Below are 8,066 nucleotides of genomic sequence, written 5' to 3' on the forward strand. Positions count from 1 at the left end.
TATTACGCAGCATCATTGTGGTCACGGCTAACTGATACGCACCTACATACCCTGTCACTCACCAAATAAAAGCACAGTTGTTAAGTGGATAATGTCGGAACCAGTCCTCCTGATTTTGAATCCGACCTTCAACCCCTATCTAGCTGTGTGATCTTGGGCAAGTTATTTAAGTTCTTGGTCCCTCCATTTTCTCATCTAAAATCGCACTTGACCATGGGAGAGTCCACCTCATAGAGCTGCAGTGATTAAATGAATAAACAGTGCACCATGCTCAGAACAGCACCAGGTACAAAGTTAATGCTGTGTAAGTATTTGCTACTAATACGGTGTTCTCTGCTAAGTATATTATCAATCCACTTTCCTCTATCCTCTACTGATGTCACCCTAATCTAGGACATTTTCTGGATGGTTCTCCACCCCCATCATATGCTATTAATCCACCCTCTATAATGAAGCCAAAGGAATCTTTCCAAGGTGCAGGACTGACAGTGTCACACTTTGATGAAAACCTTTCAGTAGTGTCCCTTTGTCCTTGGGACAGTTTTAACTCCCCCACATGATTCCATGAACCTGCCTCCAGTTAATTCTCTGGCCTCCCCTCCCCCTGGCTCCCCACACACGTCGTCAGTAACAGCAAGAGTGATCAGAGCTGTGTTGGCCACTTCCCCACACAGAATTCCAGACAAGTTCTTCAAAGAGGGCTCTTCTACGTCTGGACCCAGGGGGTATTGTAATTCCTTGTCTCTGGGACTGGTTGTCACGGCCGATGAGACAGGTTGCAGGTGCAACCCTTCACCGTGTCTTCCCCTTTGTGTGGAGTTGCCAGTGGCACAAGAGGACCACACCCCCTTGGCCTGAGTCCCTGAGTGACAAACTGCATGGAGTGGGGTTTGCGCCCCTCCCCATCCTGGGCTTCCACACCACACCGTGCTGGGCGGGAAGCGTGAGTGAGTGATAAACCTTTGCTTGAAGTGACATTGGGCCTATTCGTTTCTGCACTATAACCTTGCCTCCCCTGACTGGTATAAAGGGGCCAGTCAGCTAAGACAGGAGGTAATCTCAGGTCCCTTATACTCTGGCAATCATTAGAGGTGACCCGTGGTAGGGAGTGTACAGAGGGGGAGAGTTCTAGCAGTGTCGTTACTTAGATTTCAGTGGGAATAGCATGTACTTTCTGCAGACGGGCAGATAGATCTTTCCCATCTGACCGGAACACAATCCAAATGTTAAAATTAGAGACAAAAGTTAGCTGCTGAGGAAAACATCAAAACATGATCCTCCATTAGACCAGATTGGATTGGAAATGCCCCCATGGCTGCTGCGGTAACTCACAGGGGTAGGGTGGGGGGGGGGGGTGCTCTATTCAGATACAGAGCTGATTTGGCAGGACGGGGCGGGGGAGGGGGGTAAACCCCTACCTCCCACTCCACACACACACACCGCCCGCCCCAGGCTACGGCAGGCCGAACCACTGTCTGACCACAGTCTGGTCTCCTCTGCCCACCAAATCTGCTCCACAAATACATTTCAAATGATGTCTTTCAACACTTAACAAATGCCCAGAGATCTGCTAATATCAGACAGCTTGGAGACAACTTTCTTTTAAAGATTTTATTTATTTATTTGAGAGTGAGAGAGAGAGCATGAGCAGGAGGAGGGGCAGAGGGAGAGGGAGAAGCAGACTCTCCGCTGAGCAGGGAGTCCGATGAAGGGCTCCATTCCAGGACTTTGGGACTGTGACCTGACCTGAGCTGAAGGCAGATGCTTAGCCCACTGAGCCACCCAGGCGCCCCTGGAGATAACTTTTTTGATGCTTATTTCAAACCTTCCTAGTAGGGAAGGCAGTCATAAGTCTTTTTCCCCCACCGCCTAGCTTCCCAAGGCTCCCCACACATCCTATCATCAGCCAGGTCAGACCCCCAAGCATGCTTTCCCACCACAGTCGGGGACCCTGACCGCTGGCCCCCAACAGAAGGGCCACATTGCAGAACCTCTCCTATGTGACAAAGAAGGCCTGGAGGTTTGTGCAAGGGAAAGGGGAGCTGCATTCTGGCTGCACACACTTTGATATGAAATTCTGGTCAGGGCTGGACCCTTTATTAATTTGCTCCCCATGAGCATCAATGGAACTATTTCCGAAGACTGCAAACCCAGAGCGGGGGAGAGGCAGAGATCTCCTAAAAAGTACCATCTATGGAAAGTCCATGCACCAAGACATGGGATGCCTCTTCACTTGCTTTCCTCTCTACTCCAAATCCTTCCCCAGTTCTGGGGACATGGAGCAGGAATCTGGGTCTTTACCTGGTTCACCTTTTGACCAGATGAGGAGTTCAGCTCCACCTCAAATGAAGGAGGGAAAGAAGGCAGGACCAGAGCCATAATTTCCTGATGGTAGAGACACAGGCTTTTCATGGGGGTTGTCCTACCCCCAGCTGCCCTGCCTTGTGGAGGCAAAGCAGCCTACAAGGGTAACACAATACCTAAATCTTCATTTACTCAGTATTTATCGAGCACTTGCTATAAGCCCAGTGCTATGCTGAGTCCCCACTTTGGCTAGTCAGGGTGGCTGGTGTGAATCTACAAAACACACCAGGGAGAAACATCTATCATATAGAACCAAGGTGAGTGCCATGAATAAGCAAAGAATGTGCAACAATTGGACATGAAAAATGAGACCCAGCTTTAGACTGGGGAGGTGAGGACATCAAGGAAGGTCACTGTGAGGAAGCAGCATTTAGGAGGAAGCTGGGTATGGTTGGGCTAAATGGTGTTTTAGGCCAAGAACCCAGTTTCCCCATGGAGTTTCTGAGACTAGAAACACTTGAGACTGGAAAGCCAGGGAGAAAAGGCCGCTGTGGCCAAATGGTGTGGGGAGTTGAGGGACACTGGGTGCGGAGGAGACCAGTCTGAGGGACCCCAGTAGGCATTCATAAGAAGGATAAGTCTAGCCACCATGGCCCAAAGTGGGGCAGGCCCTAGAATGACCTCATTGACCTCAAAGGAAGCCCATTTATCTGCCCAAGGGAGTATGTTTCTTAGGGCTTAAGTGTCCTGGACTCCTGCTGTGTTCCTCAAACCATCCATTTACTCCTCACCAGACGTATATTGAATATTTACTAAAACAGGCCATGGGATTCAACAGTGAATAAGGCACAGGCCCTGCCTTCAAAGAGCTTCTTACCTGGTGGTTGAAACTGTCCCCAAATCCATCAATTACAATATAGTGTGATAAGTGTTAGCATCGAGGTAATTCAGCCTAGAAGATCAGGGAGGCCTTCTTGGAGGTGACGACATGTCAGCTGAGTCTTAAAAACGCATTTTGAATTTGTTGAGAGGAAGAAAAAGCCTCTCCAGACAGGGTACAAAGCATTTAGAAGCAATGGCACTTTTGTTCTAATCACTGGTTCCCAACCTGTCACACATTAGACTTGCCTGGGGAGCTTTGAAAAACTGGGCTATCCTAGCTTCACCCTTTAGAGATTCTGATTCTGGCCTGGAGGTGAGCCCTGGATGATTCTAAAATGCAGCCAGGTTTGCGAACTCCTGCTCCAGTTAGTCCTTAGTTACAATCAGAACCTTGGAGGACATTGCCTTTTTGTCACCCAAGAAGACTGTCATTTTGCTCCCAGGATGCTTGATATCTGCCCCGAGAGCCCAGGGCAGCCATGGGGTGACCTCAGGACAAAGTAACGGCCCCAAAGTTCTCGGACTGGGCGACACAGAAGTTTACTCCATACCTTCTCTCAGCCCTGACAAAGAATTCCCAGCCGATGCAGTAGACATGGAAGCCAACGACGCAAAGACTCGGGGGGAAACAAGAGTGAGGCAGGAGGGGGTGCCAAGGAGCCTCCGCTGACCTCCAGGCTTGATGCTGAGTCCAGTTCCAGCTTGTGATCTTGCCCTACCCATGCACTTGATTTACCCACCATTTCTCCTGGCTTAGTAAATAAACGTGTGTTTCCAAAGGAAGCTTTATACCAAGTGGATATTTGGAAATGGGAAGCTGGTGTTCCCGGTCCTCAATAAAAGGCAACCTTAAGAGTCAAACAGGGGACACCTGGGTGGCTCAGTGGCTGAGCATCTGCCTTCAGCTCAGGGCGTGATCCTGGGGTCCTGGGATCGAGTCCCCAACTGTCGCCCTGCATGGAGCCTACTTCTCCCTCTGCCTGTGTCTCTGCCTCTCTGGTGTGTGTCTTTCATGAATAAATAAATAAAATCTTTAAAAAAAAAGAGTCAAACTGACTTCTTAATAACGCTATTAAAGTCTGTTTGGATGCATTTGCGTACCGAAGCCTCTGTACCTGAAGCTTCCTCTGCTTGTGGTCTTGCTTTGGCTTTTTGCTTTTACTGTGGTAAAATATATAAAACATAACATTTGCCATTTCGATCATTTTCAGGAGCACAGCTCAGTGGCATGAAGTACACTCATGTTGTGCAATGAGGACCATCATGCATCTCTAGACCCTCCTTCATTTTCCCAAACTGAAACTCCATACCCACTGAGCAACACCTTTCCTTTCTTCCTCTTTCCTTCCCCCTGCCCCCCCCCCCCACTTCCCAGGCAGGTTATTTTCTCTTCCTGATCTGTTCGTTTTAAAGGGAGATTGACAAGAGTTGAAGGGGTATTAAGGACATATGAGCACCAACCAAGGTTCTTTTTTTGACTTAGTTGTGATTGGAAAGAGGCTGAGTGGGCAAAAGTTAGAGAGGAAGACAAACCATGAGAGACTCCTAACTCTGGGAAACAAAGGGTTGCAGAAGGGGAGGTGGGTGTGGGGATGGGGTAACTGGGTGACAAGCATTAAGGAGGGCACAGGAAGAGATGAGCACTGGGTGTTACACTATATGTTGGCAAACTGAATTTATTTATTTATTTATTTATTTATTTATTTATTTAATTTATTTATTTTTAAAGATTTAAAAAATTTATTTATTCATGAGAGACACAATGAGAGAGGCAGAGACACAGGCAGAGGGAGAAGCGGGCTCCCCGCAGAGAGCCCCATGTGGGACTTGATCTGTGGTCTTCTGGCAAACACGCAATAAAATCTGAGTTGGACACCCAAAAAGGGAGCAAAGAGCAGGGAACTGTCACCATGATTGTCTCTCAGAATCCAACAAGGCTGAGAAAATTTATCCCTATTTTCCCAAAGAGGAAACTATAGCTCATCAAGGCAATACCTTACCCCAAGTGACACAGCTAGCCCACATTCAAGTCTCTGGGGCCAGGACTAGCCCAGCCAGAGGATGTGAAGACCCTCGGCATAGAGGCTGCTCTGAAGCTCTGTATAAACACGGTCCACACTCGGGAAGCGGACTCCTAACAAGTTAATCAGAATCAATCAGAACAGCGCATGCCAGGGTGACACTCTTCCTGGTGCATAAGGAGTGCTGTCACTCTCTGGCCATGGGGCCACCAAGCTGGTCCTTTAATGAATGCACATCTGCACATCCCAGGGGAGCCCACCCTGCACCTTCCCAGGCCTTCACTGGGCAAACAGCCGCGTGCATACTCACTCTACATTTGGGTGTTCCTGCCTCTGCAGGATTCTGATGCAAATGGATTTGACACATCCACTGAGCAGCTCCCTCCCAGCTGAGCTCGCCTGTTTGCTGATGGTTTCCAGCATCTTCTCTGGACTCCTTACCTCCATCTTTCGTGTTTGTTTAAATAACAGCCAGGTAGAGACCTCAGTTAGACATCCTCCAAGATGCCAAGACTGGAAGCAGCATCCCCTGCACGCCTCCCCACCCTCGACAGCAGTCTGTATGTTTGCAGATCTTTGACTGGTCTCCATTTATTTGTGAGGCTGGGATGGATCCATATGAATAAAGCTTGCACATTAGTAGGAGTCTCCTGCATTTCCAGGCTCCGGGCTGCTGCCCAGTACTGCTTGACCCTTCAGCTGCCTGCACGCACATTATTACCCACGCCCTCCCCAGCATGAGATGGATTATATGCACCGAGACATCACGAACACAAACCCATCAAAGAGTTTGAGAACTTTCTTTAGAAAAAAAAATCTACCATTACCTTTTATCTATCCTTTTTTGGGGGGGATGGAGAGGGAGTATCCATCTTACTATGATGAAACTGAGTTTTAAAAAATGAGTCTAAGATCTGTGTTTTCCCCAGATGAGACCCCCCCCCCCCAGGTGTTGAGAGAGAAGTGTTCTCTGCCAAGTGGTCAGGAGATGATGGGGTGGGTGAATGTGGCCCTCAGGAGAGAGAACCAGAAGTCAGGCTTGAGTCTGAAAGGCCTAAGGTGTCTGGCACAGAGAGGACAGGAGGCTATCTGCCCTGTGCCCCCAAGGCCGGCTAGGGATTGGGGGGAGCCTCCTTCACCCACAAGAGCTGAGTGGCCACTATGGCCTGGAGTTTGAGAGCAACTTTGAGAGGAAAGAGTTTATAAAATACTCCAGGATTTCCAAAACCTGGGCCTGCTAATCCTAAAATGCCCAGAAACATTGTTAAAACTTAGTTGTCTTAAAGATGTTTGTCACTTGCCTGAAACAATTCATTCTCTAAATAGAGGCACTAAATATTAAAGAATAAAATGGCCTTTTCCATTTTTGAGACTAGATGTTTAAAAGCAGTCCTGCTTAAAAAAGTTCAAAGGTCATTTGATCCTGAATCAGTTTTTCCCTAAAACCCCATTATTTCCACCAAACCCAAATCATGCACATTGGGGGGTGAAAAGCAAGGATGAACAGGGAGCAGGGGAGCCTGGAATTGGAGAGATCTGAGTCAGAGCCGGAGCCCCCCTTCTGAGGGGTTTCCAGCTACCCTGTAGAAGTGTGAGGATTCAAAGAGAATCCCTCAGCCCCATCCCTGACACACGGTCACTGCCAGGTGCCACGGCAGACACTGTTTGATGCCTCCCACCACCATCCACCCTGCCCTTTCCTGCTTGCTGGGGGATCTCCCATGTCGCTCGGGGTGCTGTGTGTCCAGTGCTCACGAACCATGGCAGGCCAGCCACTGGACAGCTGCCTCCCAGCATACCCTTCAGCTGGACAACCATGCGACTTAGACTGGACCAAAGCCACAGAACGAGAGCGTGTTACCTGCTTTCAGAAGAGCTTGTCCCCCTAGTATCTCTCCCTCCTACCTTTCATCTGGCTGCCATACTGTGACCGAGGTGCACAGCCGGAGAGCGAAGGCCAGCGGGCTGAGGAAAGCAGGGGGAGTATGTCCTCTGTGAGCTGGTCGGACTCCTCACCAAAACGGGAGCCACCCTTCTCCAGACCTCCTCTGCTAGCGTATGATTAACCAATTGCTTGGGTTGGTTGACTGGATCTTCTATTTTATTCTGCTACTGGTGGGGGACACCTTTCCTACCCATCGTTCCCAGACCTGTCCATACTTCCCTTCCCGCCAGGGGATGCAGGAAGAACCATAACAAAATGGAATTCCAAAGGAAAACAATCCAAAATTTTAAGATAATCATTTTCATGACTGGGTAGTTCTGGTGGTTCCCAAGATATCAGCAACAAACCCCAAGGTCATCCCCAGCCTGGACGGTGAGAAGAATCAAAAGGGGGACGGGGGCGTGGTGGAGGGGAGCTCCACCCAGCTCCACCCAGTGACCCCGGACAAGTCACTTACCCCTCCACCTACATATGCCTGTGTCTCTTGCTGCAAAAACAGGAATCGTGATACCTAATTTACAAAGCTGTTGATGAGGCCTTTTCTTGGAGGGGCCTTTAGGAAAACACAAATCAGCACTCCACCTACCCCCTTGGGTTCACGAGAGGCTCCCCCATCTACCACCTGCTGACCTCCTGGGCCTTGTCCCTCGACACTCAGCCATGTCCTGCCAAATTTCCCTCAGGGGCTGGAACAGGGCCTGTGCTCTCTCCTCCATGTCTTCAACTGTCTCCCCGTGCCTGGCACACTTGTGCTCCTGCCCTCTTACCTGCCTGGTCCCTGCTCCTTTTTCTCTTCAGCTTAAAAGAGGCACTTGGGTGGTTCAGTCGGTTGGGTGTCTGCCTTCGGCTCAGATCATGATCCCAGAGTCTTGGGATTGAGCCCCATGTGGGGCTCCCTGTCCAGTGGGGAGCCT

Source organism: Vulpes vulpes, chromosome 2 (assembly GCF_048418805.1).
Source record: "Vulpes vulpes isolate BD-2025 chromosome 2, VulVul3, whole genome shotgun sequence".
Classification (NCBI taxonomy): Eukaryota; Metazoa; Chordata; class Mammalia; order Carnivora; family Canidae; genus Vulpes; species Vulpes vulpes.